This window comes from Amia ocellicauda, unplaced genomic scaffold (assembly GCF_036373705.1).
Source record: "Amia ocellicauda isolate fAmiCal2 unplaced genomic scaffold, fAmiCal2.hap1 HAP1_SCAFFOLD_68, whole genome shotgun sequence".
NCBI lineage: Eukaryota > Metazoa > Chordata > Actinopteri > Amiiformes > Amiidae > Amia > Amia ocellicauda.
This window is the reverse complement of record NW_027102996.1, coordinates 468,244-490,000: the sequence shown is the minus strand read 5'-3', so window position 1 is coordinate 490,000 and position 21,757 is coordinate 468,244. Positions and strand designations below refer to the sequence as shown.

At 43.4% G+C, this 21,757-nt stretch overlaps 14 non-coding genes and 4 pseudogenes across 14 annotated transcripts; all 18 read left to right on the top strand.

The window, feature by feature from the left end:
- The first annotated feature begins 615 nt into the window (after positions 1-615).
- On the top strand, positions 616-734 carry LOC136741436 (5S ribosomal RNA). Its single transcript, XR_010814129.1, has one exon. It is a non-coding gene; the product is annotated as a 5S ribosomal RNA (ribosomal RNA).
- Positions 735-1,780: 1,046 nt separating this feature from the next.
- Positions 1,781-1,889, top strand: LOC136741746 (uncharacterized; annotated as a pseudogene).
- Positions 1,890-2,935: 1,046 nt separating this feature from the next.
- Positions 2,936-3,044, top strand: LOC136741739 (uncharacterized; annotated as a pseudogene).
- A 1,055-nt stretch (positions 3,045-4,099) lies between these two features.
- LOC136741592 (5S ribosomal RNA) lies at positions 4,100-4,218 on the top strand. Its single transcript, XR_010814278.1, has one exon. It is a non-coding gene; the product is annotated as a 5S ribosomal RNA (ribosomal RNA).
- Positions 4,219-5,284: 1,066 nt separating this feature from the next.
- LOC136741477 (5S ribosomal RNA) lies at positions 5,285-5,403 on the top strand. Its single transcript, XR_010814168.1, has one exon. It is a non-coding gene; the product is annotated as a 5S ribosomal RNA (ribosomal RNA).
- Positions 5,404-6,458: 1,055 nt separating this feature from the next.
- Positions 6,459-6,577, top strand: LOC136741425 (5S ribosomal RNA). The gene has a single exon (XR_010814118.1). It is a non-coding gene; the product is annotated as a 5S ribosomal RNA (ribosomal RNA).
- Positions 6,578-7,632: 1,055 nt separating this feature from the next.
- On the top strand, positions 7,633-7,751 carry LOC136741660 (5S ribosomal RNA). Its single transcript, XR_010814343.1, has one exon. It is a non-coding gene; the product is annotated as a 5S ribosomal RNA (ribosomal RNA).
- A 1,066-nt stretch (positions 7,752-8,817) lies between these two features.
- On the top strand, positions 8,818-8,936 carry LOC136741650 (5S ribosomal RNA). The gene has a single exon (XR_010814334.1). It is a non-coding gene; the product is annotated as a 5S ribosomal RNA (ribosomal RNA).
- Positions 8,937-9,991: 1,055 nt separating this feature from the next.
- LOC136741396 (5S ribosomal RNA) lies at positions 9,992-10,110 on the top strand. The gene has a single exon (XR_010814090.1). It is a non-coding gene; the product is annotated as a 5S ribosomal RNA (ribosomal RNA).
- A 1,055-nt stretch (positions 10,111-11,165) lies between these two features.
- Positions 11,166-11,284, top strand: LOC136741395 (5S ribosomal RNA). The gene has a single exon (XR_010814089.1). It is a non-coding gene; the product is annotated as a 5S ribosomal RNA (ribosomal RNA).
- A 1,066-nt stretch (positions 11,285-12,350) lies between these two features.
- LOC136741476 (5S ribosomal RNA) lies at positions 12,351-12,469 on the top strand. Its single transcript, XR_010814167.1, has one exon. It is a non-coding gene; the product is annotated as a 5S ribosomal RNA (ribosomal RNA).
- A 1,055-nt stretch (positions 12,470-13,524) lies between these two features.
- On the top strand, positions 13,525-13,643 carry LOC136741394 (5S ribosomal RNA). The gene has a single exon (XR_010814088.1). It is a non-coding gene; the product is annotated as a 5S ribosomal RNA (ribosomal RNA).
- A 1,055-nt stretch (positions 13,644-14,698) lies between these two features.
- LOC136741606 (5S ribosomal RNA) lies at positions 14,699-14,817 on the top strand. Its single transcript, XR_010814291.1, has one exon. It is a non-coding gene; the product is annotated as a 5S ribosomal RNA (ribosomal RNA).
- A 1,066-nt stretch (positions 14,818-15,883) lies between these two features.
- On the top strand, positions 15,884-16,002 carry LOC136741418 (5S ribosomal RNA). Its single transcript, XR_010814111.1, has one exon. It is a non-coding gene; the product is annotated as a 5S ribosomal RNA (ribosomal RNA).
- Positions 16,003-17,068: 1,066 nt separating this feature from the next.
- LOC136741747 (uncharacterized) lies at positions 17,069-17,177 on the top strand (annotated as a pseudogene).
- Positions 17,178-18,232: 1,055 nt separating this feature from the next.
- On the top strand, positions 18,233-18,351 carry LOC136741393 (5S ribosomal RNA). The gene has a single exon (XR_010814087.1). It is a non-coding gene; the product is annotated as a 5S ribosomal RNA (ribosomal RNA).
- Positions 18,352-19,417: 1,066 nt separating this feature from the next.
- LOC136741740 (uncharacterized) lies at positions 19,418-19,526 on the top strand (annotated as a pseudogene).
- A 1,066-nt stretch (positions 19,527-20,592) lies between these two features.
- Positions 20,593-20,711, top strand: LOC136741391 (5S ribosomal RNA). The gene has a single exon (XR_010814086.1). It is a non-coding gene; the product is annotated as a 5S ribosomal RNA (ribosomal RNA).
- The last annotated feature ends 1,046 nt before the right edge of the window (positions 20,712-21,757 follow it).

Below are 21,757 nucleotides of genomic sequence, written 5' to 3'. Positions count from 1 at the left end.
ACTGTGATGATGGACTACCCGACTCGCCAATAATATTGGGTTCTGGTGTATTGAAATACAGGAGCTGCTGGATTTGTGTGTTTTCTTACCCCCTCACCATAGTTTGTCAAATGTTTAAACAACTGAACTTATATTCAAGGTTTGATTCTCTTCATATGTTTTACTGGTTTACATTTGTCTCAGCAACCTGTTGAATGATTCTTCTGCTTTCAAAACAAAATGACAACAGGATGAATGCACACACTTGAAAATACAATACATGCAATGTTATGCATCATAGTGATGCAACCTCCTTTCAGTTTCATACTGCATGTCAATTGAAATCCTTACTGAAATGCACACCTTCTCAAGATTGCGCTTGACTGGCGTGTCAGGCACTCAATTACAGCTGTTTTATCAAGACAATGTGTTCGTTTTGTAATATATAGTTCCGGTCTGGTGTGGCACCCCAGCTAACGCACAACGTTGCCACAATGTGGCATGTAAGCAGGGACTGTCTGCGGCGCGCTGGTGTGTCCCGGGCTTTAGAGTAGAGAGACAGTTCAACTGTAAGTATGAACGGCAGAAACGGATATTGCCTTCCCTTTAAGTAGAGCGTCAGGGACAGCCTCCCTGGCTTACGGCCATACTAGCCTGAATACGCCCGATCTCGTCTGATCTCGGAAGCTAAGCAGGCTCGGGCCTGGTCAGTACTTGGATGGGAGACCGCCTGGGAATACCAGGTGCTGTAAGCTTTTGCATCTTTTACACACCAGAGGGCGACAAATCACGAGTTTTAACTTTGGATACACGCAATTTCATCATTATTTCAGATTTGACTTCCCCAAATACACAGGCATCCAATAGATCTTGTTCTCCAACGTAAACGGTCCGTAGTAACTAGGGTACATTCGTAAATAAATTGAGCATCATGGCTAGAAGTGACTAAATGTTGCCTAATCTTTCTCATCGAGAAATGACACAATTACAGCAACACAAAAAGGAACTCCACCGGACAAAGTTCAGTGCTCACAAGGAGCCTCATTCAACACACACGGTTCCATTCCCATTCATGCAAAGCACGAAAGTGTAAAACTTGGGAACATACTTGAGAGCAAAGATCACATTCAATCTCATTCAAGGCACGGATGTGAATGCAACGGGATGAAATTACTGAAATGATGCCTGCCCTCGAACCCGGATGATGGACTACCCGACTCGCCAATAATATTGGGTTCTGGTGTATTGAAATACAGGAGCTGCTGGATTTGTGTGTTTTCTTACCCCCTCACCATAGTTTGTCAAATGTTTAAACAACTGAACTTATATTCAAGGTTTGTTTCTCTTCATATGTTTTACTGGTTTACATTTGTCTCAGCAACCTGTTGAATGATTCTTCTGCTTTCAAAACAAAATGACAACAGGATGAATGCACACACTTGAAAATACAATACATGCAATGTTATGCATCATAGTGATGCAACCTCCTTTCAGTTTCATACTGCATGTCAATTGAAATCCTTACTGAAATGCACACCTTCTCAAGATTGCGCTTGACTGGCGTGTCAGGCACTCAATTACAGCTGTTTTATCAAGACAATGTGTTCGTTTTGTAAAATATAGTTCCGGTCTGGTGTGGCACCCCAGCTAACGCACAACGTTGCCACAACGTTTCGTGTTAGCAGGGACTGTCTGCGGCGCGCTGGTGTGTCCCGGACTTTAGAGTAGAGAGACAGTTCAACTGCAAGTATGAGCGGCAGAAACGGATATTGCCTTCCCTTTAAGTAGAGCGTCAGGGACAGCTTACGGCCATACTAGCCTGAATACGTCCGATCTTAGAAGCTAAGCAGGCTCGGGCCTGGTCAGTACTTGGATGGGAGACCACCTGGGAATACCAGGTGCTGTAAGCTTTTGCATCTTTTACACACCAGAGGGCGACAAATCACGAGTTTTAACTTTGGATACACGCAATTTCATTATTATTTCAGATTTGACTTCCCCAAATACACAGGCATCCAATAGATCTTGTTCTCCAACGTAAACGGTCCGTAGTAACTAGGGTACATTCGTAAATAAATTGAGCATCATGGCTAGAAGTGACTAAATGTTGCCTAATCTTTCTCATCGAGAAATGACACAATTACAGCAACACAAAAAGGAACTCCACCGGACAAAGTTCAGTGCTCACAAGGAGCCTCATTCAACACACACGGTTCCATTCCCATTCATGCAAAGCACGAAAGTGTAAAACTTGGGAACATACTTGAGAGCAAAGATCACATTCAATCTCATTCAAGGCACGGATGTGAATGCAACGGGATGAAATTACTGAAATGATGCCTGCCCTCGAACTGTGATGATGGACTACCCGACTCGCCAATAATATTGGGTTCTGGTGTATTGAAATACAGGAGCTGCTGGATTTGTGTGTTTTCTTACCCCCTCACCATAGTTTGTCAAATGTTTAAACAACTGAACTTATATTCAAGGTTTGTTTCTCTTCATATGTTTTACTGGTTTACATTTGTCTCAGCAACCTGTTGAATGATTCTTCTGCTTTCAAAACAAAATGACAACAGGATGAATGCACACACTTGAAAATACAATACATGCAATGTTATGCATCATAGTGATGCAACCTCCTTTCAGTTTCATACTGCATGTCAATTGAAATCCTTACTGAAATGCACACCTTCTCAAGATTGCGCTTGACTGGCGTGTCAGGCACTCAATTACAGCTGTATTATCAAGACAATGTGTTCGTTTTGTAAAATATAGTTCCGGTCTGGTGTGGCACCCCAGCTAACGCACAATGTTGCCACAACGTTTCGTGTTAGCAGGGACTGTCTGCGGCGCGCTGGTGTGTCCCGGACTTTAGAGTAGAGAGACAGTTCAACTGCAAGTATGAGCGGCAGAAACGGATATTGCCTTCCCTTTAAGTAGAGCGTCAGGGACAGCTTACGGCCATACTAGCCTGAATACGTCCGATCTCAGAAGCTAAGCAGGCTCGGGCCTGGTCAGTACTTGGATGGGAGACCGCCTGGGAATACCAGGTGCTGTAAGCTTTTGCATCTTTTACACACCAGAGGGCGACAAATCACGAGTTTTAACTTTGGATACACGCAATTTCATCATTATTTCAGATTTGACTTCCCCAAATACACAGGCATACAATAGATCTTGTTCTCCAACGTAAACGGTCCCTATTAACTAGTGTACATTTGTAAATAAATTGAGCATCATGGCTAGAAGTGACTAAATGTTGCCTAATCTTTCTCATCGAGAAATGACACAATTACAGCAACACAAAAAGGAACTCCACCGGACAAAGTTCAGTGCTCACAAGGAGCCTCATTCAACACACACAGTTCCATTCCCATTCATACAAAGCACGAAAGTGTAAAACTTGGGAACATACTTGAGAGCAAAGATCACATTCAATCTCATTCAAGGCACGGATGTGAATGCAACGGGATGAAATTACTGAAATGATGCCTGCCCTCGAACTGTGATGATGGACTACCCGACTCGCCAATAATATTGGGTTCTGGTGTATTGAAATACAGGAGCTGCTGGATTTGTGTGTTTTCTTACCCCCTCACCATAGTTTGTCAAATGTTTAAACAACTGAACTTATATTCAAGGTTTGTTTCTCTTCATATGTTTTACTGGTTTACATTTGTCTCAGCAACCTGTTGAATGATTCTTCTGCTTTCAAAACAAAATGACAACAGGATGAATGCACACACTTGAAAATACAATACATGCAATGTTATGCATCATAGTGATGCAACCTCCTTTCAGTTTCATACTGCATGTCAATTGAAATCCTTACTGAAATGCACAACTTCTCAAGATTGCGCTTGACTGGCGTGTCAGGCACTCAATTACAGCTGTATTATCAAGACAATGTGTTCGTTTTGTAAAATATAGTTCCGGTCTGGTGTGGCACCCCAGCTAACGCACAACGTTGCCACAACGTTTCGTGTTAGCAGGGACTGTCTGCGGCGCGCTGGTGTGTCCCGGACTTTAGAGTAGAGAGACAGTTCAACTGCAAGTATGAGCGGCAGAAACGGATATTGCCTTCCCTTTAAGTAGAGCGTAAGGGACAGCCTACCTGGCTTACGGCCATACTAGCCTGAATACGCCCGATCTGGTCCGATCTCGGAAGCTAAGCAGGCTCGGGCCTGGTCAGTACTTGGATGGGAGACCGCCTGGGAATACCAGGTGCTGTAAGCTTTTGCATCTTTTACACACCAGAGGGCGACAAATCACGAGTTTTAACTTTGGATACACGCAATTTCATCATTATTTCAGATTTGACTTCCCCAAATACACAGGCATACAATAGATCTTGTTCTCCAACGTAAACGGTCCCTATTAACTAGTGTACATTTGTAAATAAATTGAGCATCATGGCTAGAAGTGACTAAATGTTGCCTAATCTTTCTCATCGAGAAATGACACAATTACAGCAACACAAAAAGGAACTCCACCGGACAAAGTTCAGTGCTCACAAGGAGCCTCATTCAACACACACGGTTCCATTCCCATTCATACAAAGCACGAAAGTGTAAAACTTGGGAACATACTTGAGAGCAAAGATCACATTCAATCTCATTCAAGGCACGGATGTGAATGCAACGGGATGAAATTACTGAAATGATGCCTGCCCTCGAACTGTGATGATGGACTACCCGACTCGCCAATAATATTGGGTTCTGGTGTATTGAAATACAGGAGCTGCTGGATTTGTGTGTTTTCTTACCCCCTCACCATAGTTTGTCAAATGTTTAAACAACTGAACTTATATTCAAGGTTTGTTTCTCTTCATATGTTTTACTGGTTTACATTTGTCTCAGCAACCTGTTGAATGATTCTTCTGCTTTCAAAACAAAATGACAACAGGATGAATGCACACACTTGAAAATACAATACATGCAATGTTATGCATCATAGTGATGCAACCTCCTTTCAGTTTCATACAGCATGTCAATTAAAATCCTTACTGAAATGCACACCTTCTCAAGATTGCGCTTGACTGGCGTGTCAGGCACTCAATTACAGCTGTTTTATCAAGACAATGTGTTCGTTTTGTAATATATAGTTCCGGTCTGGTGTGGCACCCCAGCTAACGCACAACGTTGCCACAATGTTGCCACAACGTGGCGTGTTAGCAGGGACTGTCTGCGGCGCGCTGGTGTGTCCCGGGCTTTAGAGTAGAGAGACAGTTCAACTGTAAGTATGAACGGCAGAAACGGATATTGCCTTCCCTATAAGTAGAGCGTCAGGGACAGCCTCCCTGGCTTACGGCCATACTAGCCTGAATACGCCCGATCTCGTCCGATCTCGGAAGCTAAGCAGGCTCGGGCCTGGTCAGTACTTGGATGGGAGACCGCCAGGGAATACCAGGTGCTGTAAGCTTTTGCATCTTTTACACACCAGAGGGCGACAAATCACGAGTTTTAACTTTGGATACACGCAATTTCATCATTATTTCAGATTTGACTTCCCCAAATACACAGGCATACAATAGATCTTGTTCTCCAACGTAAACGGTCCCTAGTAACTAGGGTACATTCGTAAATAAATTGAGCATCATGGCTAGAAGTGACTAAATGTTGCCTAATCTTTCTCATCGAGAAATGACACAATTACAGCAACACAAAAAGGAACTCCACCGGACAAAGTTCAGTGCTCACAAGGAGCCTCATTCAACACACACGGTTCCATTCCCATTCATGCAAAGCACGAAAGTGTAAAACTTGGGAACATACTTGAGAGCAAAGATCACATTCAATCTCATTCAAGGCACGGATGTGAATGCAACGGGATGAAATTACTGAAATGATGCCTGCCCTCGAACTGTGAAGATGGACTACCCGACTCGCCAATAATATTGGGTTCTGGTGTATTGAAATACAGGAGCTGCTGGATTTGTGTGTTTTCTTACCCCCTCACGATAGTTTGTCAAATGTTTAAACAACTGAACTTATATTCAAGGTTTGTTTCTCTTCATATGTTTTACTGGTTTACATTTGTCTCAGCAACCTGTTGAATGATTCTTCTGCTTTCAAAACAAAATGACAACAGGATGAATGCACACACTTGAAAATACAATACATGCAATGTTATGCATCATAGTGATGCAACCTCCTTTCAGTTTCATACTGCATGTCAATTGAAATCCTTACTGAAATGCACACCTTCTCAAGATTGCGCTTGACTGGCGTGTCAGGCACTCAATTACAGCTGTTTTATCAAGACAATGTGTTCGTTTTGTAATATATAGTTCCGGTCTGGTGTGGCACCCCAGCTAACGCACAACGTTGCCACAACGTTTCGTGTTAGCAGGGACTGTCTGCGGCGTGCTGGTGTGTCCCGGACTTTAGAGTAGAGAGACAGTTCAACTGCAAGTATGAGCGGCAGAAACGGATATTGCCTTCCCTTTAAGTAGAGCGTCAGGGACAGCCTCCCTGGCTTACGGCCATACTAGCCTGAATACGCCCGATCTCGTCTGATCTCGGAAGCTAAGCAGGCTCGGGCCTGGTCAGTACTTGGATGGGAGACCACCTGGGAATACCAGGTGCTGTAAGCTTTTGCATCTTTTACACACCAGAGGGCGACAAATCACGAGTTTTAACTTTGGATACACGCAATTTCATCATTATTTCAGATTTGACTTCCCCAAATACACAGGCATACAATAGATCTTGTTCTCCAACGTAAACGGTCCCTAGTAACTAGGGTACATTCGTAAATAAATTGAGCATCATGGCTAGAAGTGACTAAATGTTGCCTAATCTTTCTCATCGAGAAATGACACAATTACAGCAACACAAAAAGGAACTCCACCGGACAAAGTTCAGTGCTCACAAGGAGCCTCATTCAACACACACGGTTCCATTCCCATTCATGCAAAGCACGAAAGTGTAAAACTTGGGAACATACTTGAGAGCAAAGATCACATTCAATCTCATTCAAGGCACGGATGTGAATGCAACGGGATGAAATTACTGAAATGATGCCTGCCCTCGAACTGTGATGATGGACTACCCGACTCGCCAATAATATTGGGTTCTGGTGTATTGAAATACAGGAGCTGCTGGATTTGTGTGTTTTCTTACCCCCTCACCATAGTTTGTCAAATGTTTAAACAACTGAACTTATATTCAAGGTTTGTTTCTCTTCATATGTTTTACTGGTTTACATTTGTCTCAGCAACCTGTTGAATGATTCTTCTGCTTTCAAAACAAAATGACAACAGGATGAATGCACACACTTGAAAATACAATACATGCAATGTTATGCATCATAGTGATGCAACCTCCTTTCAGTTTCATACTGCATGTCAATTGAAATCCTTACTGAAATGCACACCTTCTCAAGATTGCGCTTGACTGGCGTGTCAGGCACTCAATTACAGCTGTTTTATCAAGACAATGTGTTCGTTTTGTAAAATACAGTTACGGTCTGGTGTGGCACCCCAGCTAACGCACAACGTTGCCACAACGTTTCGTGTTAGCAGGGACTGTCTGCGGCGCGCTGGTGTGTCCCGGACTTTAGAGTAGAGAGACAGTTCAACTGCAAGTATGAGCGGCAGAAACGGATATTGCCTTCCCTTTAAGTAGAGCATCAGGGACAGCCTCCCTGGCTTACGGCCGTACTAGCCTGAATACGCCTGATTTCGTCCGATCTCGGAAGCTAAGCAGGCTCGGGCCTGGTCAGTACTTGGATGGGAGACCGCCTGGGAATACCAGGTGCTGTAAGCTTTTGCACCTTTTACACACCAGAGGGCGACAAATCACGAGTTTTAACTTTGGATTCACACAATTTCATCATTATTTCAGATTTGACTTCCCCAAATACACAGGCATACAATAGATCTTGTTCTCCAACGTAAACGGTCCCTAGTAACTAGGGTACATTCGTAAATAAATTGAGCATCATGGCTAGAAGTGACTAAATGTTGCCTAATCTTTCTCTTCGAGAAATGACACAATTACAGCAACACAAAAAGGAACTCCACCGGACAAAGTTCAGTGCTCACAAGGAGCCTCATTCAACACACACGGTTCCATTCCCATTCATGCAAAGCACGAAAGTGTAAAACTTGGGAACATACTTGAGAGCAAAGATCACATTCAATCTCATTCAAGGCACGGATGTGAATGCAACGGGATGAAATTACTGAAATGATGCCTGCCCTCGAACTGTGATGATGGACTACCCGACTCGCCAATAATATTGGGTTCTGGTGTATTGAAATACAGGAGCTGCTGGATTTGTGTGTTTTCTTACCCCCTCACCATAGTTTGTCAAATGTTTAAACAACTGAACTTATATTCAAGGTTTGTTTCTCTTCATATGTTTTACTGGTTTACATTTGTCTCAGCAACCTGTTGAATGATTCTTCTGCTTTCAAAACAAAATGACAACAGGATGAATGCACACACTTGAAAATACAATACATGCAATGTTATGCATCATAGTGATGCAACCTCCTTTTAGTTTCATACTGCATGTCAATTGAAATCCTTACTGAAATGCACACCTTCTCAAGATTGCGCTTGACTGGCGTGTCAGGCACTCAATTACAGCTGTATTATCAAGACAATGTGTTCGTTTTGTAAAATATAGTTCCGGTCTGGTGTGGCACCCCAGTTAACGCACAACGTTGCCACAACGTTGCCACAACGTGGCGTGTTAGCAGGGACTGTCTGCGGCGCACTGGTGTGTCCCGGGCTTTAGAGTAGAGAGACAGTTCAACTGTAAGTATGAACGGCAGAAAAGGATATTGCCTTCCCTTTAAGTAGAGCGTCAGGGACAGCCTCCCTGGCTTACGGCCATACTAGCCTGAATACGCCCGATCTCGTCCGATCTCGGAAACTAAGCAGGCTCTGGCCTGGTCAGTACTTGGATGGGAGACCGCCTGGGAATACCAGGTGCTGTAAGCTTTTGCATCTTTTACACACCAGAGGGCGACAAATCACGAGTTTTAACTTTGGATACACGCAATTTCATCATTATTTCAGATTTGACTTCCCCAAATACACAGGCATACAATAGATCTTGTTCTCCAACGTAAACGGTCCCTAGTAACTAGGGTACATTCGTAAATAAATTGAGCATCATGGCTAGAAGTGACTAAATGTTGCCTAATCTTTCTCATCGAGAAATGACACAATTACAGCAACACAAAAAGGAACTCCACCGGACAAAGTTCAGTGCTCACAAGGAGCCTCATTCAACACACACGGTTCCATTCCCATTCATGCAAAGCACGAAAGTGTAAAACTTGGGAACATACTTGAGAGCAAAGATCACATTAAATCTCATTCAAGGCACGGATGTGAATGCAACGGGATGAAATTACTGAAATGATGCCTGCCCTCGAACTGTGATGATGGACTACCCGACTCGCCAATAATATTGGGTTCTGGTGTATTGAAATACAGGAGCTGCTGGATTTGTGTGTTTTCTTACCCCCTCACCATAGTTTGTCAAATGTTTATACAACTGAACTTATATTCAAGGTTTGTTTCTCTTCATATGTTTTACTGGTTTACATTTGTCTCAGCAACCTGTTGAATGATTCTTCTGCTTTCAAAACAAAATGACAACAGGATGAATGCACACACTTGAAAATACAATACATGCAATGTTATGCATCATAGTGATGCAACCTCCTTTCAGTTTCATACTGCATGTCAATTGAAATCCTTACTGAAATGCACACCTTCTCAAGATTGCGCTTGACTGGCGTGTCAGGCACTCAATTACAGCTGTTTTATCAAGACAATGTGTTCGTTTTGTAAAATATAGTTCCGGTCTGGTGTGGCACCCCAGCTAACGCACAACGTTGCCACAACGTTTCGTGTTAGCAGGGACTGTCTGCGGCGCGCTGGTGTGTCCCGGACTTTAGAGTAGAGAGACAGTTCAACTGCAAGTATGAGCGGCAGAAACGGATATTGCCTTCCCTTTAAGTAGAGCGTCAGGGACAGCTTCCCCGGCTTACGGCCATACTAGCCTGAATACGCCCGATCTCGTCCGATCTCGGAAGCTAAGCAGGCTCGGGCCTGGTCAGTACTTGGATGGGAGACCGCCTGGGAATACCAGGTGCTGTAAGCTTTTGCATCTTTTACACACCAGAGGGCGACAAATCACGAGTTTTAACTTTGGATACACGCAATTTCATCATTATTTCAGATTTGACTTCCCCAAATACACAGGCATACAATAGATCTTGTTCTCCAACGTAAACGGTCCCTAGTAACTAGGGTACATTCGTAAATAAATTGAGCATCATGGCTAGAAGTGACTAAATGTTGCCTAATCTTTCTCATCGAGAAATGACACAATTACAGCAACACAAAAAGGAACTCCACCGGACAAAGTTCAGTGTTCACAAGGAGCCTCATTCAACACACACGGTTCCATTCCCATTCATGCAAAGCACGAAAGTGTAAAACTTGGGAACATACTTGAGAGCAAAGATCACATTCAATCTCATTCAAGGCACGGATGTGAATGCAACGGGATGAAATTACTGAAATGATGCCTGCCCTCGAACTGTGATGATGGACTACCCGACTCGCCAATAATATTGGGTTCTGGTGTATTGAAATACAGGAGCTGCTGGATTTGTGTGTTTTCTTACCCCCTCACCATAGTTTGTCAAATGTTTAAACAACTGAACTTATATTCAAGGTTTGTTTCTCTTCATATGTTTTACTGGTTTACATTTGTCTCAGCAACCTGTTGAATGATTCTTCTGCTTTCAAAACAAAATGACAACAGGATGAATGCACACACTTGAAAATACAATACATGCAATGTTATGCATCATAGTGATGCAACCTCCTTTCAGTTTCATACTGCATGTCAATTGAAATCCTTACTGAAATGCACACCTTCTCAAGATTGCGCTTGACTGGCGTGTCAGGCACTCAATTACAGCTGTTTTATCAAGACAATGTGTTCGTTTTGTAAAATATAGTTCCGGTCTGGTGTGGCACCCCAGCTAACGCACAACGTTGCCACAACGTTTCGTGTTAGCAGGGACTGTCTGCGGCGCGCTGGTGTGTCCCGGACTTTAGAGTAGAGAGACAGTTCAACTGCAAGTATGAGCGGCAGAAACGGATATTGCCTTCCCTTTAAGTAGAGCGTCAGGGACAGCTTCCCCGGCTTACGGCCATACTAGCCTGAATACGCCCGATCTCGTCCGATCTCGGAAGCTAAGCAGGCTCGGGCCTGGTCAGTACTTGGATGGGAGACCGCCTGGGAATACCAGGTGCTGTAAGCTTTTGCATCTTTTACACACCAGAGGGCGACAAATCACGAGTTTTAACTTTGGATACACGCAATTTCATCATTATTTCAGATTTGACTTCCCCAAATACACAGGCATACAATAGATCTTGTTCTCCAACGTAAACGGTCCCTAGTAACTAGGGTACATTCGTAAATAAATTGAGCATCATGGCTAGAAGTGACTAAATGTTGCCTAATCTTTCTCATCGAGAAATGACACAATTACAGCAACACAAAAAGGAACTCCACCGGACAAAGTTCAATGTTCACAAGGAGCCTCATTCAACACACACGGTTCCATTCCCATTCATGCAAAGCACGAAAGTGTAAAACTTGGGAACATACTTGAGAGCAAAGATCACATTCAATCTCATTCAAGGCACGGATGTGAATGCAACGGGATGAAATTACTGAAATGATGCCTGCCCTCGAACTGTGATGATGGACTACCCGACTCGCCAATAATATTGGGTTCTGGTGTATTGAAATACAGGAGCTGCTGGATTTGTGTGTTTTCTTACCCCCTCACCATAGTTTGTCAAATGTTTAAACAACTGAACTTATATTCAAGGTTTGTTTCTCTTCATATGTTTTACTGGTTTACATTTGTCTCAGCAACCTGTTGAATGATTCTTCTGCTTTCAAAACAAAATGACAACAGGATGAATGCACACACTTGAAAATACAATACATGCAATGTTATGCATCATAGTGATGCAACCTCCTTTCAGTTTCATACTGCATGTCAATTGAAATCCTTACTGAAATGCACACCTTCTCAAGATTGCGCTTGACTGGCGTGTCAGGCACTCAATTACAGCTGTTTTATCAAGACAATGTGTTCGTTTTGTAAAATATAGTTCCGGTCTGGTGTGGCACCCCAGCTAACGCACAACGTTGCCACAACGTTGCCACAACGTGGCGTGTTAGCAGGGACTGTCTGCGGCGCACTGGTGTGTCCCGGGCTTTAGAGTAGAGAGACAGTTCAACTGTAAGTATGAACGGCAGAAAAGGATATTGCCTTCCCTGTAAGTAGAGCGTCAGGGACAGCCTCCCTGGCTTACGGCCATACTAGCCTGAATACGCCCGATCTCGTCCGATCTCGGAAGCTAAGCAGGCTCTGGCCTGGTCAGTACTTGGATGGGAGACCGCCTGGGAATACCAGGTGCTGTAAGCTTTTGCATCTTTTACACACCAGAGGGCGACAAATCACGAGTTTTAACTTTGGATACACGCAATTTCATCATTATTTCAGATTTGACTTCCCCAAATACACAGGCATACAATAGATCTTGTTCTCCAACGTAAACGGTCCCTAGTAACTAGGGTACATTCGTAAATAAATTGAGCATCATGGCTAGAAGTGACTAAATGTTGCCTAATCTTTCTCATCGAGAAATGACACAATTACAGCAACACAAAAAGGAACTCCACTGGACAAAGTTCAGTGCTCACAAGGAGCCTCATTCAACACACACGGTTCCATTCCCATTCATGCAAAGCACGAAAGTGTAAAACTTGGGAACATACTTGAGAGCAAAGATCACATTCAATCTCATTCAAGGCACGGATGTGAATGCAACGGGATGAAATTACTGAAATGATGCCTGCCCTCGAACTGTGATGATGGACTACCCGACTCGCCAATAATATTGGGTTCTGGTGTATTGAAATACAGGAGCTGCTGGATTTGTGTGTTTTCTTACCCCCTCACCATAGTTTGTCAAATGTTTATACAACTGAACTTATATTCAAGGTTTGTTTCTCTTCATATGTTTTACTGGTTTACATTTGTCTCAGCAACCTGTTGAATGATTCTTCTGCTTTCAAAACAAAATGACAACAGGATGAATGCACACACTTGAAAATACAATACATGCAATGTTATGCATCATAGTGATGCAACCTCCTTTCAGTTTCATACTGCATGTCAATTGAAATCCTTACTGAAATGCACACCTTCTCAAGATTGCGCTTGACTGGCGTGTCAGGCACTCAATTACAGCTGTTTTATCAAGACAATGTGTTCGTTTTGTAAAATATAGTTCCGGTCTGGTGTGGCACCCCAGCTAACGCACAACGTTGCCACAACGTTTCGTGTTAGCAGGGACTGTCTGCGGCGCGCTGGTGTGTCCCGGACTTTAGAGTAGAGAGACAGTTCAACTGCAAGTATGAGCGGCAGAAACGGATATTGCCTTCCCTTTAAGTAGAGCGTCAGGGACAGCTTCCCCGGCTTACGGCCATACTAGCCTGAATACGCCCGATCTCGTCCGATCTCGGAAGCTAAGCAGGCTCGGGCCTGGTCAGTACTTGGATGGGAGACCGCCTGGGAATACCAGGTGCTGTAAGCTTTTGCATCTTTTACACACCAGAGGGCGACAAATCACGAGTTTTAACTTTGGATACACGCAATTTCATCATTATTTCAGATTTGACTTCCCCAAATACACAGGCATACAATAGATCTTGTTCTCCAACGTAAACGGTCCCTAGTAACTAGGGTACATTCGTAAATAAATTGAGCATCATGGCTAGAAGTGACTAAATGTTGCCTAATCTTTCTCATCGAGAAATGACACAATTACAGCAACACAAAAAGGAACTCCACCGGACAAAGTTCAGTGCTCACAAGGAGCCTCATTCAACACACACGGTTCCATTCCCATTCATGCAAAGCACGAAAGTGTAAAACTTGGGAACATACTTGAGAGCAAAGATCACATTCAATCTCATTCAAGTCACGGATGTGAATGCAACGGGATGAAATTACTGAAATGATGCCTGCCCTCGAACTGTGATGATGGACTACCCGACTCGCCAATAATATTGGGTTCTGTTGTATTGAAATACAGGAGCTGCTGGATTTGTGTGTTTTCTTACCCCCTCACCATAGTTTGTCAAATGTTTAAACAACTGAACTTATATTCAAGGTTTGTTTCTCTTCACATGTTTTACTGGTTTACATTTGTCTCAGCAACCTGTTGAATGATTCTTCTGCTTTCAAAACAAAATGACAACAGGATGAATGCACACACTTGAAAATACAATACATGCAATGTTATGCATCATAGTGATGCAACCTCCTTTCAGTTTCATACTGCATGTCAATTGAAATCCTTACTGAAATGCACACCTTCTCAAGATTGCGCTTGACTGGCGTGTCAGGCACTCAATTACAGCTGTATTATCAAGACAATGTGTTCGTTTTGTAAAATATAGTTCCGGTCTGGTGTGGCACCCCAGTTAACGCACAACGTTGCCACAACGTTTCGTGTTAGCAGGGACTGTCTGCGGCGCGCTGGTGTGTCCCGGACTTTAGAGTAGAGAGACAGTTCAACTGCAAGTATGAGCGGCAGAAACGGATATTGCCTTCCCTTTAAGTAGAGCATCAGGGACAGCCTCCCCGGCTTACGGCAATACTAGCCTGAATACGCCCGATCTCGTCCGATCTCGGAAGCTAAGCAGGCTCCGGCCTGGTCAGTACTTGGATGGGAGACCGCCTGGGAATACCAGGTGCTGTAAGCTTTTGCATCTTTTACACACCAGAGGGCGACAAATCACGAGTTTTAACTTTGGATACACGCAATTTCATCATTATTTCAGATTTGACTTCCCCAAATACACAGGCATACAATAGATCTTGTTCTCCAATGTAAACGGTCCCTAGTAACTAGGGTACATTCGTAAATAAATTGAGCATCATGGCTAGAAGTGACTAAATGTTGCCTAATCTTTCTCATCGAGAAATGACACAATTACAGCAACACAAAAAGGAACTCCACCGGACAAAGTTCAGTGCTCACAAGGAGCCTCATTCAACACACACGGTTCCATTCCCATTCATGCAAAGCACGAAAGTGTAAAACTTGGGAACATACTTGAGAGCAAAGATCACATTCAATCTCATTCAAGGCACGGATGTGAATGCAACGGGATGAAATTACTGAAATGATGCCTGCCCTCGAACTGTGATGATGGACTACCCGACTCGCCAATAATATTGGGTTCTGGTGTATTGAAATACAGGAGCTGCTGGATTTGTGTGTTTTCTTACCCCCTCACCATAGTTTGTCAAATGTTTAAACAACTGAACTTATATTCAAGGTTTGTTTCTCTTCATATGTTTTACTGGTTTACATTTGTCTCAGCAACCTGTTGAATGATTCTTCTGCTTTCAAAACAAAATGACAACAGGATGAATGCACACACTTGAAAATACAATACATGCAATGTTATGCATCATAGTGATGCAACCTCCTTTCAGTTTCATACTGCATGTCAATTGAAATCCTTACTGAAATGCACACCTTCTCAAGATTGCGCTTGACGGGCGTGTCAGGCACTCAATTACAGCTGTTTTATCAAGACAATGTGTTCGTTTTGTAATATATAGTTCCGGTCTGGTGTGGCACCCCAGCTAACGCACAACGTTTCCACAATGTTGCCACAACGTGGCGTGTTAGCAGGGACTGTCTGCGGCGCGCTGGTGTGTCCCGGGCTTTAGAGTAGAGAGACAGTTCAACTGTAAGTATGAACGGCAGAAACGGATATTGCCTTCCCTTTAAGTAGAGCGTCAGGGACAGCCTCACTGGCTTACGGCCATACTAGCCTGAATACGCCCGATCTCGTCCGATCTCGGAAGCTAAGCAGGCTCGGGCCTGGTCAGTACTTGGATGGGAGACCGCCTGGGAATACCTGGTGCTGTAAGCTTTTGCATCTTTTACACACCAGAGGGCGACAAATCACGAGTTTTAACTTTGGATACACGCAATTTCATCATTATTTCAGATTTGACTTCCCCAAATACACAGGCATACAATAGATCTTGTTCTCCAACGTAAACGGTCCCTAGTAACTAGGGTACATTCGTAAATAAATTGAGCATCATGGCTAGAAGTGACTAAATGTTGCCTAATCTTTCTCATCGAGAAATGACACAATTACAGCAACACAAAAAGGAACTCCACCGGACAAAGTTCAGTGCTCACAAGGAGCCTCATTCAACACACACGGTTCCATTCCCATTCATGCAAAGCACGAAAGTGTAAAACTTGGGAACATACTTGAGAGCAAAGATCACATTCAATCTCATTCAAGGCACGGATGTGAATGCAACGGGATGAAATTACTGAAATGATGCCTGCCCTCGAACTGTGATGATGGACTACCCGACTCGCCAATAATATTGGGTTCTGGTGTATTGAAATACAGGAGCTGCTGGATTTGTGTGTTTTCTTACCCCCTCACCATAGTTTGTCAAATGTTTAAACAACTGAACTTATATTCAAGGTATGTTTCTCTTCATATGTTTTACTGGTTTACATTTGTCTCAGCAACCTGTTGAATGATTCTTCTGCTTTCAAAACAAAATGACAACAGGATGAATGCACACACTTGAAAATACAATACATGCAATGTTATGCATCATAGTGATGCAACCTCCTTTCAGTTTCATACTGCATGTCAATTGAAATCCTTACTGAAATGCACACCTTCTCAAGATTGCGCTTGACTGGCGTGTCAGGCACGCAATTACAGCTGTTTTATCAAGACAATGTGTTCGTTTTGTAATATATAGTTCTGGTCTGGTGTGGCACCCCAGCTAACGCACAACGTTGCCACAATGTTGCCACAACGTGGCATGTAAGCAGGGACTGGCTGCAGCGCGCTGGTGTGTCCCGGGCTTTAGAGTAGAGAGACAGTTCAACTGCAAGTATGAGCGGCAGAAACGGATATTGCCTTCCCTTTAAGTAGAGCGTCAGGGACAGCCTTCCTGGCTTACGGCCATACTAGCCTGAATACGCCCGATCTCGGAAGCTAAGCAGGCTCGTGCCTGGTCAGTACTTGGATGGGAGACAGCCTGGGAATACCAGGTGCTGTAAGCTTTTGCATCTTTTACACACCAAAGGGCGACAAATCACGAGTTTTAACTTTGGATACACGCAATTTCATCATTATTTCAGATTTGACTTCCCCAAATACACAGGCATACAATAGATCTTGTTCTCCAACGTAAACGGTCCCTAGTAACTAGTGTACATTTGTAAATAAATTGAGCATCATGGCTAGAAGTGACTAAATGTTGCCTAATCTTTCTCATCGAGAAATGACACAATTACAGCAACACAAAAAGGAACTCCACCGGACAAAGTTCAGTGCTCACAAGGAGCCTCATTCAACACACACGGTTCCATTCCCATTCATGCAAAGCACGAAAGTGTAAAACTTGGGAACATACTTGAGAGCAATGATCACATTCAATCTCATTCAAGGCACGGATGTGAATGCAACGGGATGAAATTACTGAAATGATGCCTGCCCTCGAACTGTGATGATGGACTACCCGACTCGCCAATAATATTGGGTTCTGGTGTATTGAAATACAGGAGCTGCTGGATTTGTGTGTTTTCTTACCCCCTCACCATAGTTTGTCAAATGTTTAAACAACTGAACTTATATTCAAGGTTTGTTTCTCTTCATATGTTTTACTGGTTTACATTTGTCTCAGCAACCTGTTGAATGATTCTTCTGCTTTCAAAACAAAATGACAACAGGATGAATGCACACACTTGAAAATACAATACATGCAATGTTATGCATCATAGTGATGCAACCTCCTTTCAGTTTCATACTGCATGTCAATTGAAATCCTTACTGAAATGCACACCTTCTCAAGATTGCGCTTGACTGGCATGTCAGGCACTCAATTACAGCTGTATTATCAAGACAATGTGTTCGTTTTGTAAAATATAGTTCCGGTCTGGTGTGGCACCCCAGCTAACGCACAACGTTGCCACAACGTTTCGTGTTAGCAGGGACTGTCTGCGGCGCGCTGGTGTGTCCCGGACTTTAGAGTAGAGAGACAGTTCAACTGCAAGTATGAGCGGCAGAAACGGATATTGCCTTCCCTTTAAGTAGAGCGTCAGGGACAGCTTCCCTGGCTTACGGCCATACTAGCCTGAATACGCCCGATCTCGTCCGATCTCGGAAGCTAAGCAGGCTCGGGCCTGGTCAGTACTTGGATGGGAGACCGCCTGGGAATACCAGGTGCTGTAAGCTTTTGCATCTTTTACACACCAGAGGGCGACAAATCACGAGTTTTAACTTTGGATACACGCAATTTCATCATTATTTCAGATTTGACTTCCCCAAATACACAGGCATACAATAGATCTTGTTCTCCAACGTAAACGGTCCCTAGTAACTAGGGTACATTCGTAAATAAATTGAGCATCATGGCTAGAAGTGACTAAATGTTGCCTAATCTTTCTCATCGAGAAATGACACAATTACAGCAACACAAAAAGGAACTCCACCGGACAAAGTTCAGTGCTCACAAGGAGCCTCATTCAACACACACGGTTCCATTCCCATTCATGCAAAGCACGAAAGTGTAAAACTTGGGAACATACTTGAGAGCAAAGATCACATTCAATCTCATTCAAGGCACGGATGTGAATGCAACGGGATGAAATTACTGAAATGATGCCTGCCCTCGAACTGTGATGATGGACTACCCGACTCGCCAATAATATTGGGTTCTGGTGTATTGAAATACAGGAGCTGCTGGATTTGTGTGTTTTCTTACCCCCTCACCATAGTTTGTCAAATGTTTAAACAACTGAACTTATATTCAAGGTATGTTTCTCTTCATATGTTTTACTGGTTTACATTTGTCTCAGCAACCTGTTGAATGATTCTTCTGCTTTCAAAACAAAATGACAACAGGATGAATGCACACACTTGAAAATACAATACATGCAATGTTATGCATCATAGTGATGCAACCTCCTTTCAGTTTCATACTGCATGTCAATTGAAATCCTTACTGAAATGCACACCTTCTCAAGATTGCGCTTGACTGGCGTGTCAGGCACGCAATTACAGCTGTTTTATCAAGACAATGTGTTCGTTTTGTAATATATAGTTCCGGTCTGGTGTGGCACCCCAGCTAACGCACAACGTTGCCACAATGTTGCCACAACGTGGCATGTAAGAAGGGACTGGCTGCAGCGCGCTGGTGTGTCCCGGGCTTTAGAGTAGAGAGACAGTTCAACTGCAAGTATGAGCGGCAGAAACGGATATTGCCTTCCCTTTAAGTAGAGCGTCAGGGACAGCTTCCCTGGCTTACGGCCATACTAGCCTGAATACGCCCGATCTCGCAAGCTAAGCAGGCTCGGGCCTGGTCAGTACTTGGATGGGAGACTGCCTGGGAATACCAGGTGCTGTAAGCTTTTGCATCTTTTACACACCAGAGGGCGACAAATCACGAGTTTTAACTTTGGATACACGCAATTTCATCATTATTTCAGATTTGACTTCCCCAAATACACAGGCATACAATAGATCTTGTTCTCCAACGTAAACGGTCCCTAGTAACTAGGGTACATTCGTAAATAAATTGAGCATCATGGCTAGAAGTGACTAAATGTTGCCTAATCTTTCTCATCGAGAAATGACACAATTACAGCAACACAAAAAGGAACTCCACCGGACAAAGTTCAGTGCTCACAAGGAGCCTCATTCAACACACACGGTTCCATTCCCATTCATGCAAAGCACGAAAGTGTAAAACTTGGGAACATACTTGAGAGCAAAGATCACATTCAATCTCATTCAAGGCACGGATGTGAATGCAACGGGATGAAATTACTGAAATGATGCCTGCCCTCGAACTGTGATGATGGACTACCCGACTCGCCAATAATATTGGGTTCTGGTGTATTGAAATACAGGAGCTGCTGGATTTGTGTGTTTTCTTACCCCCTCACCATAGTTTGTCAAATGTTTAAACAACTGAACTTATATTCAAGGTTTGTTTCTCTTCATATGTTTTACTGGTTTACATTTGTCTCAGCAACCTGTTGAATGATTCTTCTGCTTTCAAAACAAAATGACAACAGGATGAATGCACACACTTGAAAATACAATACATGCAATGTTATGCATCATAGTGATGCAACCTCCTTTCAGTTTCATACTGCATGTCAATTGAAATCCTTACTGAAATGCACACCTTCTCAAGATTGCGCTTGACTGGCGTGTCAGGCACTCAATTACAGCTGTTTTATCAAGAGAATGTGTTCGTTTTGTAATATATAGTTCCGGTCTGGTGTGGCACCCCAGCTAACGCACAACGTTGCCACAATGTTGCCACAACGTGGCGTGTTAGCAGGGACTGTCTGCGGCGCGCTGGTGTGTCCCGGGCTTTAGAGTAGAGAGACAGTTCAACTGCAAGTATGAACGGCAGAAACGGATATTGCCTTCCCTTTAAGTAGAGCGTCAGGGACAGCCTCCCTGGCTTACGGCCATACTAGCCTGAATACGCCCGATCTCGTCCGATCTCGGAAGCTAAGCAGGCTCGGGCCTGGTCAGTACTTGGATGGGAGACCGCCTGGGAATACCAGGTGCTGTAAGCTATTGCATCTTTTACACACCAGAGGGCGACAAATCACGAGTTTTAACTTTGGATACACGCAATTTCATCATTATTTCAGATTTGACTTCCCCAAATACACAGGCATACAATAGATCTTGTTCTCCAACGTAAACGGTCCCTAGTAACTAGGGTACATTCGTAAATAAATTGAGCATCATGGCTAGAAGTGACTAAATGTTGCCTAATCTTTCTCATCGAGAAATGACACAATTACAGCAACACAAAAAGGAACTCCACCGGACAATGTTCAGTGCTCACAAGGAGCTTCATTCAACACACACGGTTCCATTCCCATTCATGCAAAGCACGAAAGTGTAAAACTTGGGAACATACTTGAGAGCAAAGATCACATTCAATCTCATTCAAGGCACGGATGTGAATGCAACGGGATGAAATTACTGAAATGATGCCTGCCCTCGAACTGTGATGATGGACTACCCGACTCGCCAATAATATTGGGTTCTGGTGTATTGAAATACAGGAGCTGCTGGATTTGTGTGTTTTCTTACCCCCTCACCATAGTTTGTCAAATGTTTAAACAACTGAACTTATATTCAAGGTTTGTTTCTCTTCATATGTTTTACTGGTTTACATTTGTCTCAGCAACCTGTTGAATGATTCTTCTGCTTTCAAAACAAAATGACAACAGGATGAATGCACACACTTGAAAATACAATACATGCAATGTTATGCATCATAGTGATGCAACCTCCTTTCAGTTTCATACTGCATGTCAATTGAAATCCTTACTGAAATGCACACCTTCTCAAGATTGCGCTTGACTGGCGTGTCAGGCACTCAATTACAGCTGTTTTATCAAGACAATGTGTTCGTTTTGTAATATATAGTTCCGGTCTGGTGTGGCACCCCAGCTAACGCACAACGTTGCCACAACGTTTCGTGTTAGCAGGGACTGTCTGCGGCGCGCTGGTGTGTCCCGGACTTTAGAGTAGAGAGACAGTTCAATTGCAAGTATGAGCGGAAGAAACGGATATTGCCTTCCCTTTAAGTAGAGCGTCAGGGACA